Source organism: Trichechus manatus, unplaced genomic scaffold (assembly GCF_000243295.1).
Source record: "Trichechus manatus latirostris isolate Lorelei unplaced genomic scaffold, TriManLat1.0 scaffold00077, whole genome shotgun sequence".
Taxonomy (NCBI): Eukaryota; Metazoa; Chordata; class Mammalia; order Sirenia; family Trichechidae; genus Trichechus; species Trichechus manatus.
In genome coordinates this window covers 13,257,407-13,268,161 of record NW_004444013.1, presented here as the reverse complement: position 1 = coordinate 13,268,161, position 10,755 = coordinate 13,257,407, and the positions used below count along the sequence as shown (strand labels likewise).

The 10,755-nt window shown below is 39.1% G+C and overlaps 1 pseudogene; it reads right to left on the bottom strand.

Annotated features, from left to right (window-relative positions):
- Nucleotides 1-9,225, bottom strand: part of LOC101350984 (cytochrome P450 3A4-like) — a 43,824-nt pseudogene extending 34,599 nt beyond the window's left edge.
- Between the last annotated feature and the right edge of the window lie 1,530 nt (nt 9,226-10,755).

The following is a 10,755-nucleotide window of genomic DNA, read 5'->3' as shown; positions in this document are numbered from 1 at the left end:
GTAACTCAACTTTGGGAATTTCAACTCGGTGTCAGGCATCTGGAGGGCCTTGTGACAGAGCTCAGATTCCCAGCCACCACTCTCCTACTTACCTTTTCAATGCAACAGGCTTACATTTCTGTGCTTCCTCTCTCAGATGCTTCACCAACACATCTCCATACTGGCGATGATGGGGAACATCTAAACACAAAACACACCACCACCCATTGATAAATATGAAGACTCAAGACCTAGAAAGACCTGGCTTTCCCAAGCAGAGAGTAGTAAGTGACATTTTACCATAAATCTTATAATGTCTCTTCTGGGACATAAAATAAAAGGCCATTTTCAGGAAGTTTGAACTCAGCTCACTGCCCCTCATAAAGCAACCTCACTTTCTACCTGTACCCAGATTGGTTCCCTAAGTGTCTAATTAGCAATCTTTTTTTTTTTTTTTTTCCCTAACCTCCTTGAGTTTTCCACTGGTGAAGGTTGGAGACACCAACATTCATATTCTCTTCCACTCTTCATCCTCAGCCACGGTAATGGCAGATTTCATAAATTCCGTTGGATCCAAAAGCTGTAATTCAAAGCAAAAGACATTTGCCCTACATAAGTTCCAGAGATCTCCACAGTTGTAGATAATTTGTTGAACAGGCATCATTTACTCAATAAATGCTTGAAGATTGTCTACTAGATAGCAGACCCTAGGCTAGATGTTCAATCAATATTTATCCCAAATACTCCCTGTGAAGTGGACACCCAGCCACCTAGTGTGGTTTCCAGCTTTTATTCGCCAATTCCCTTTTAAATGGAAATGTACACAATACAGGCAAACTCTTTCTAGGGGAAGAGAAAAGAACAAGACCTCGTACCTCCTCCAAGCCAGTGAAGAGTGGAAAGAGATTGCTGGCATAGCAAGATGACCTTGGCTCAGACCAGTTCTGTCTTTACATATATCTATTGCATAAGCAATTTGAAAAGGAGATACCTTGTTAATGGTAATTTTTTTAATAATAGTTAATACTTTAAAAACTAGGAATATTTGATAAGTGAAATCATACAATAGGTGGTGTTTTGTGACTGGTTTCTTTCACTTAGCACTTCCAGAATAACAAATATTCTGAAAAAAATGAAATTACCCCTTACTTGTTCTCCCATGAATGGAAAGGAAAGGAAGGAGATAATTCTATTTCCCAGCCACAGGCTGGCCTATTTGAAAACGTTCCTCCATATTCCAAAATTTTATTTTGTTTTTAAATGGGTACCTACAATACTCATTCATGATAAAAATTCTAAGCAACTAAGATGCCAGGAAAACTTCCTCAACTTGATAAAGAGCATCTACAAAAAAACTACAGCTAACATCATCCTTAATGGTGAAAGACTGAAATCTTCCCCCCAAAGATCGAGAAAAATGAAGAAATAGCCACTCTCATCACTCTTATTCAGCATCATACTAGAAGTCCTACCTAGTGCATTGAGACTAGAAAAAGAAATAAATGACATTTAGATTGGAAAGGAAGAAATAGAACTGTCTCTGTTTTCAGATGATATATTGTCTACATGACCAGTCTCAAGACTATGCAAAAACAAAAAAGCTAAAAAAAAAATAACTCCCAGAACTAATAAGGGAGTTCAGCAAAGTTGCAGGATACAAGTAAGCACATGAAAATCATCACATTTTTATATACTAACAATGAACATGTGGAAATTGAAATTAAGAAAACATTACCATTAACAATCACTCCAAAGAAAATGAAATAGTTCTAAATCTAAAATCCTTGGTTGCTAACCAAAATGTTGGAGGTTCAAGTACACCCAGAGGCACCTCAGAAGAATGGCCTAATGATCTGCAACTGAAAAATCATCCATTATGGATCCCAATTCTCCTGTCACACACATGGGGTTCCCATGAGTTAGAGTCAACTCAACAGCAACTCATTAGTTATAAATCTAACAAAACGTGTAAGATATGCATACTGAAAATTACAAAATGGTGATGAAAGGAATCAAAGAAAATCTAATCTACTGGAGAGATACACTGTGTTCATGAATTGGAAGACTCAACAAAATAAAGATGTTGACTTTCCTCAAATTGATCTCTAGCTTTAATTAGTTCTTATCAAAATCCAAGCAAGATTTTTTTAGACCAGCTTATTATAATTTTGTATGGAAAGCAAAGAACATAGAATAGCTAAAACATTTTTAAAAAGGATTAAAAAAGTGGGAAGATTAACTCTACAAGATGTTAAGATTTACTAGATAGCTACAGGAATAAACTGTGTAGTATTGGTGGAGGAATAGACACATAGATCAATGGAAGAGAACAGAGAATGAGAAATAGATCCACACAAACATGACCAACTGATTTATGAGAATGGTGCAAAAACATTTCCATGGAGGAAATATGGCCTTTCCAGCAAACGAAACTGAAGCAATTGGACATCCATAGACCAAAAAAATGAACCTCAACCTAAACCTCACACCTCATACAAAAATTAACTTGAAATGAATCAACGACTTAAATGTAAATGTAAACAATGAAATTCAAAAAAAAAAGTGGAGATGAAGAAGAAAAGAAGGAAGGGAAGACTAAGATGAAGAAGAATAGGAAGAGGAAGCAGAAAGGGGCGAACGAGGAAGAGAGGAGGAGAGGAAGAAGGGGAATAAGAAGAGGAAAATCTTCAGGACCTAGTGCTAAGTGAAGAGTTTTCAGACTATACATCAAAAGCACAATTCAAAAAAGGAAAAATTAATAAATTGGCTTCATAAAAATAAAGAAAAAGTTTGCTCAGCTAACGACCACGTTAAGAGGAAAGACAAGCTACAGACTGTGACTATAAAAGAAGAGCAAGAGGGAGCCTCATGGTGAGGGAGCAGTTTTATATCTTGATTGTGCTGGTGGTTACACAAGCCTACACATGTGATAAAACTGAAATAGAGCTACACGCACACAAACACACATACAAGTGAGTACACATAAAACAGATGAAATCCAAATAAGCTCTGTGCATTGTACCAATGTCAATTTACTGGTTTGATACCATACTGTAGTTAGACAAGATGTTAACACTGGGAGCAACTGCATGAACGATACATGAGACCTTCCTGTATATGTTTGGGGGATTGTTTGTTTCTTTGTTTGTTTTTTTGGTTTTCAAACTTCTAGTGACTCTATAATTATTTCAAATTTAGAACATAAATAAATGAATAAAATTTTTAATGAAAAAATTGATACCTACCCTCCGGTTTGTGAACGCGGAATAACTTTCTTTCACCAGTATTATCTTTATCATGTCTGGATCTGTGATGGCTATCACAGGCTGTGGACCATCATAAAACCTATGTCTGGAAACAGAGCTGATTAATCTCATCAAACTCAGTTATGTAGCTGGAGCCACTCCTGAGAAACCATACATTCATCCTGATATGACAAAATCCATATTCCTAGTTGCCCAATACACAGAAACATAGTTAAGTTAAGGTATGATACACAGCAAATTCTGACCATAGAACCACTGGCGTTCTCATAATGAAGGGACATTTAAAGACGAATTAGCTCTTAAAAGAGATCATGGTTAGAAAGAACATTAGAACAAGTGTTATAGTGAGGTGGTGGACACATGGCTGTTTCCTATATCATTCTTTGTAATTTTTTTATGCTTAAATATTTCATTTTTGAAGAGACATCAAACTCATTGCCATCAAGTTAATTCCAACTCATAGCGAAGCTATAGGACAGAGTAGAACCGCTCCATACGGTTTCCAAGGAGAGGCTGGTGGATTCGAACTGCCAGCCTTTTGGTTAGCAGCATAACTCTTAAACACTGCACCACCAGGTTAGTTAAAAATTGAAGGCAAGAAATTATCTAAGAGCAAAATGTAATTAAGGCCAGTCCATCCAATCATATAAAATTATAATTTTGAAGATATGTCAAAACATGAATAATGCATATGGCTTTATTAGACAAAAATTGCAGACATATTGATTACAAACATGTAAAAAATATGTACACATAGAAAAAGACTTAGAATGTTCAAAAGTGATAATAGAATTATGAATGATTTTTGCCCTATTTTCAAGAATTCTCTTATTCTTTTACAGTTTTGTTGTTTAATGTTATTTTACCTACTAAAAAGAGGTCTTTGGTAGCATTAAGTCTAGAAAAATTTGAAAGAAATATAAAAAGGTATAAAGGAATATAGAAGAGCATGTATAATTGATCTTTAATTTTCTTTTTATTACTTACATTTATATTCATATGTGGACTCCAACTGGGCCTCAGCTGTATGTTGATGACATAGCATCAGGGACATCCCAATTTTGACACATGTGCTACACAAAGCTGAGTCTTTCTATGTGATCTATCCAAATTGGGCCTGCTCTCCTGGCATTAGAATATCCATTTGTGGGAATAAACCAATGGAATAAGGTATACTAATTTTACTTACACTGTCCTGATATTTTGTTTTCCGTTACAAATCATTTGAATTTGATAGAACAAAATGGAAAATTTACCAAAAGTCGCCTATTCTTTGACTTCACAGAGGAACTCAAATGGCTCTGTAATCACATATAAAACTTGATGAGAACCACCGCACTTCCTTCTATCCATTTCCTAAACTATTCTGAAGCAAGGGAGTTTAAGTAAGTATCGAGGATATTTAGTGTTCATCCTCTTATATAAGTTATTAGGATGAAGCCTATTAGGATTAGCACCTACTAGAACGGTTTGAAGGAGCCTTGGTAGAGCAACAGTCTGCACTGAGCTGCTAACTGAAAGGTTGGCGGTTCGAATATACCCAGTAGTTCCATGAGAGAAAGACCTGGTGATCTGCTTCAAGTAAAGATTATAGCCTAGAAAACACTATGAGGTGTTTCTACTCTGTCACATGGAGTCACTATAAGTCAGAATCAACTCAGCCACACACCTCTACAAAAACAGAACCAGAAAAACCAAACCCAGTGCCATCGAGTCGATTCCAACTCATAACAGAGTAGAATTGCCCCACAGAGTTTCCAAGGAGCGCCTGGTGGATTCGAACTGCTGACCTTTTGGTAAGCAGCCGTAGCTCTTAACCACCACACCACCAGGGTTTCCACAAAAACAGAAGAGTTTGAAATAATGCATTTTTATGCAATTGAAGGGGACCTACAGAAGGAAAAAATGGACAGAAAGTAATGCTAGCACTCTCTGCCCATCAAACTCCAGAGAAAAGTAGTTATCTACAATTTTCTAGGCCTCATTCAGACTGTAGACTTTGACATCTGGAGACATATGAGATCATAGGTATGGCATTTCTTCAAGAGACTTGCAAGAGATAGTCTATCCTACCAGGCTCTGGGCTGTGATTGTCCTCCACACAGCTGAGTGCCTCATTACAACAAGTTTATCCAATGGAAGTTTCCAGAATACTCACTCTCATAATTTTCCATACTTTTTAGAGTATTTCATGTCAAAATACCACATACCCTTCAAGGAGAAACAAAATAAAATTAGATTAAAATTTAAATGTATTCAATTCTACCTCTTTCTGGGGCAAAAAAAAAAAAAAGATTGAAATCAAGCTTACTCTCTATTATGGATTTGAATTCTGTCCCCCAAAAGGATATGTTGAAATTTGAACCTTCTGTACCAGTGAATGTAAACTTGTGGGGAAATAGGACCTCAACAATGGGCTCAAAAATATCAAAAATCATGGAGATGGTGCAGGATCAGGTAACGATTCATTCTATTATACAAAAGTCATCATGAGTTGCAGCTGACTCTACAGCAACTAACAACAAATCTGTTATCAGTTAACTGAGCATGAGGTCATACTACAGTAGGGTAGGCTCTAATCCAATATGACTGCTGTCCTTATAAGAAGAGGAGAAGAGATACAGACATAGAGAGACACAGGGAGAATATGGTCATGTGAAGACTAAGGTAGAGATGGGAGTGATGCATCCACAAACCGAGGAATGCCAAGGGTTACCGGGAACCATCAGTAACTAGGAAGAGTCAAGGATAGATCTTTCTCAAGAGCCTTTACTGAGAGCACAAGCCTGTCACCACCTTGATTCTGGCCTCCAGAACTGTGAGGCAGTAAATTTCTGTTGTTTTAGGCCACCAACTTCGTGGTACTTTGTGATGGCAGCCCTAGGAAACTACTGCGCTATCTTTTCACTGCAAATAAAGGGAAGTTCTTATTCAGAGATATCTTAGGGGTAAAGAGGGAAAATAGCTGAGATGTTCTAAATGGAGAATTTAAAATAACTCTTGAATTTTCTCAAAGTATTGTAGATGCTGAATGATGTAACCTTGTCTATGAATAATAGGTAACTCTTTGTCTTTCTGAAATGTTTTTGCTTGTGTATATGTTGTCTCTAAAATCTCATAACCCTCTGAATAATTACCTCCATGGGAACTCAAGAAATCTAAACCTTGGAGAAAATGAATGAGTGTCCCATGGGACAATTCCACTCTGTCACATGGGGTCATTATGAGTCGAAAACAACTGAACAGCACCTAACGACAACATGCTTTAGTTTAAAAAAAAATTTAGTAGTTAAATATCTGATGTTAATAGAGAACCACCATCTTGTCTCAGCTGTATTCACTCCCTGTTCATCTTCACTCACAGATGCTTTGATAGAAAAGAAGAAAGGCAGAAAGATCTTGTTCTAGCTCTCAAATTCCTAAAAGATGTCATGGGTAGCAAGAGCTGGGTAAAGCCATGGAAATAACTACAGGAGGTTTAGCAGTTCTTGAGAGAAGGCAGTGTGTACAAATTACTAGATGATGAATACTTGAGCTGCCTGGTAATCTGAAGTTCAAAATTTATCCAGGAGGAACAACAACAAAAGAAAAAAAAACAAATTATTTTTTAAAACAATCTACCTAGGAAGGAGGAAAAAAAAGTCTATCCAGAACTCACACTTGAAGCAGGAGAGTTTGAATCTAGTGCACACAGCTTAATGAGCCACTACCAAGACTCCCTTTGTTCATTTCTCCCAATGCAAAGGACCACTATGGCTTCTTAGGAAGAAGCACCTAGCAGAAAGATATTCCTCTTCACAATGTTCACAATGTTAGAACATCAAGTCTTGTGCTGAACAGGCCAGGGAACTGGACAGTTGGACTGGGGTAAAAACCTCAACATTTGACAATAGATCCCTATAGGGAATCCAAGACAATGTGCTGGATGGGGTATACACAGTTTCTAGAAAGTTCCAGAAACTTCTTCCTGAGGAAGGGCATTTGTACTGATGGAACTGAGCAGGCATATGGAACCATAAGAAGCAAAAGAGGGAGCTACAACGCTCACCTTGTGGTAGGCCAGAACAGTACCCACAAAAGGTAGAGGCTTGGGCCCAGGAATCTCAAGCTTCTTTAGAACATTGTGTGACTAGCTTCCATATCTATAAAGTGAGACACAAGCCAGATGACCAGGATTGTAGTATAGACGCCAGTGTTGAAGAGATAACATGTAGGTGATAAAAAACAATAACAACTCCAACAGCAATAATCACACTTCATCACCATCTCCTTTCCCACCTCCACTGTGAGACTCACAAAAAGTAATGATGATTAGTGAAAAGCATCTAAAATCTTCCTGACACCAATCCTAGAGTGAATACTTGATAAAGGTTTCCACACTTTGGGCTCCAAAGAGGTTCAAGCTGGAACTTTTCTTGGGTCTTTGCTCGTGTCTATTTCATAAGTGTACTTTTGCAGGATTTGGGTGTTCCCATTCTAGTTAATGAGGTCCTTGGGTGGCACAAAAGGTTGGCGATTAGAACCTGCCCAGTGACACCACAGAAGAAAAGACCTGGTATCTTCTTCCATACAGATTACAGCCAAGAAAACCATATGAAGCAGTTCTACTCTATCTAACACATGTGGTTGCCATGAGTCAGAATTGACTCAATGACAGAAGACAACAATTATAGGTAGAAAAGAGAAAAAAATCTTTCTCTTCTGATGATAAGGTTTTGCATAATTGCATCCAGTTCATCACAGAGGATTAAAAAGAGCCTACAGTGAGGTCTTTCTTACACTTTGCTCTGAGGTGTTTATTATGCTTTTCCTTCACTATATGCTCTGCTCCCCATTTTAGGATCCAGTCCTTCTTAAAGTTGCCTTCACAGGGAGGCCTCAGAGCAGCCACAGTTTCTGGTGTCTAGGTCTATATCTATGTCTATAGACAAGCCTTGCCACCCCGGAGTTACTGAGAGGTGGTCAACTAGAGGAAGACATGAGGCTGAGGAAGGAGCTGTGGACAACCATTCACAGCAAAGCTGCTTGTCCTACAAGGTTAACACTGTAGAAGCAAACAAGGAATTTGTGCCTGAAAAATATAAATGCTTCAACATGCCCTACAAATGTATTCAGTTAAAAGAGAAGGGACTTTCTAAAATCCAGGCAACTTCCTGTTGTTATGCAACATAAAATCAGCAACCATAAAATGTTCCAAGCAGTTGAAATCAGACCTTGTTTCCCCTTCTTTGGAGTTTCCCTTTAATTCAGTATAGGTTCTAAATATTTTGTACAAATCCAGCCAGTCTTATAACATGCAATAAAATGAAACTTTAAAAGGGCATGAAGGTCAGCGTTAAAAAAAAAAGAAAAAAAAAAAAGAGCTATCAAGCTATCAAGGCATGGGAGAAGCTGAAAAGCATATTGCTAAATGAAAGGTCTCTTTTGCTCTAAATATTGCCCATTTGAGTGGTCAATTGTTTTTAAAGCTTCCTCTGCTAGAAACCCTGGTGGTGTAGTGGTTAAGTGCTACAGCTGCTAACCAAAAGTTCTACTCTGCCCTATAGGGTCACTATGAGTCAGAATCGACTTGATGGCAATGGGTTTGGTTTTTGGTTTTCTGCTGTATTCTTATTGATTTGTCTAGGTCCAAATTGGTAGTCAGTCCCCAGGAACAAAGAATGTCACTAAACACTCCTTGCCACAGAAATTGGGATTTGGGAGGTGGGTGGGGATAGTCTATGAAGAAGTAGCTTCATAGGATTTGCATAAGATGACTAATATAACCACTCATGGCTTTGTAGCAGCCAACACTTAAGCAACTTCCCGTCTGCTATCTCTTTTTTTAATCTTCAAAACAGCCGGGGAAAAGTGGCCAGAGAAGCACCATAAAGCCAAGTCCAAGGTCACAGAGGAAGCTGGGAAGCTACTCACAGGTGGAGGAACATGAGGCTGGTGGCCAGGAAAACAGGTCCTTGTAAAAGCTTAGGATCAGGTCCATGGTCACTTTTCTTGGCCAAGATTCACCTCTGACTTTTCCTTTGACCTGTGTGTGCTGAGCTCTGCCTGCCCTGCACAGCCTCCTTCCCACCCCAGCTGTGATTCAGGGAGGCTGCTGGCAGGTTTATATGCTGGGAAGGGGGTGAGGCCCAAGCAGCAGGCAGTGAAAGGGCCACCTGAATTCCACCTGCAGCCTGGGGAGTTCAAGGTGCACTTTCCACCTGGCATTAGGCAAAGCATCCAAGCATACCCCTACTTTGACCTACCTTGAGTCCATATTTGTGGGAAATAAATAACCAAACAATTCAGTATTATCAGCAAAATGAAAAGTTATTAGTTATTATTTTTTATCAGAAATTCCAAGTGAATCTTATGGAACCATTAGTTGTCTATGTTATCTATGGGTTTAAAAAATGTTGCTGTAAGTTGCCATCAAGTCGGCTCCGACTTATCGTGACCTTCTGTACAACTAAACAAAACATTGCCCTGTTCTGTGCCATTCTCACAATTGCTGGTATGTTTGAGGCCATTGTTGCAGGTATTGCAACAATTTAAAGATTATAAATTTAAAAATTAAAAAAAGGAATTCCAAGTGAAGCCACTGGCCTTAAAACTACTGTGAGCTTCCTTGTCAACCATGGCTACTCTCACTCCAAAATCCTTGAAATTCCTCCAAACAAGTGGAGGGAACTCATGCAGTTTCTTCTACCTCAAGTGCTTTTGTGCCCCTGAGAGGCTCCTACTCATCCTTCAAAGCCCAGTTCAGACAGAACCCCTGTGGTTAGGGTCCAGCCTCCCCAACCACCTCAAACAGATTTAACCACTTTCTCCTCTGCACAGCTTTCATCCCTTGAACACATTTCTATTGCTGTATTGTCCACCCTCCAGCACCACTGTTTGTTTCCCTGTCAGATCCTGAGCTACTCAAGGGCACAGTCAGGATATTAGTCACAGTCATGGCCCTGGTATCTGGCAGAATGCCTTACACGAGTGAACATCCAGAAAGGTCAGATGGGTTGAAGTGGATGATGTTGTGGGGCCCTAACATGTCCTTTCACTGTGACTCTGCAGTGACCACTCCATCATCCTGTATTGTTGACACAGCAAGAGGCCCTGAGACATATGGCCCCGATAGAAAGATGGGGCATGAAGGAGATGGAGCTGATGGTGGGCTGGGCAGTATCAATTTGCGTTGCTTCCTGTCCAGACATTCAGAGGGTCCCGCTGTAGACAGCAAGTTGGGCAATTTCCTGAACAACGAATGGCCCTTCTCACAGAATATGGCCTCTACAGGAAGAATTGGATTCCAGAGAATTGTGATACATTTCTTCCCCCTTTTGGTGGCTTCACTTGGCACTGTTAAATAGGGTCAACTGCTATTATCCCCAGTTTACAAATGTAGAAACTGAGGCCCAGTGACTGCAAGTGGCTTCCCAATAGCCACTGACTGCACCAAAATATTATCTATAAGCTTTATGACGAGAGATTGGAAAGCCCCCTGCTGCTGAGGGATGCTAATATTCAATGCTTA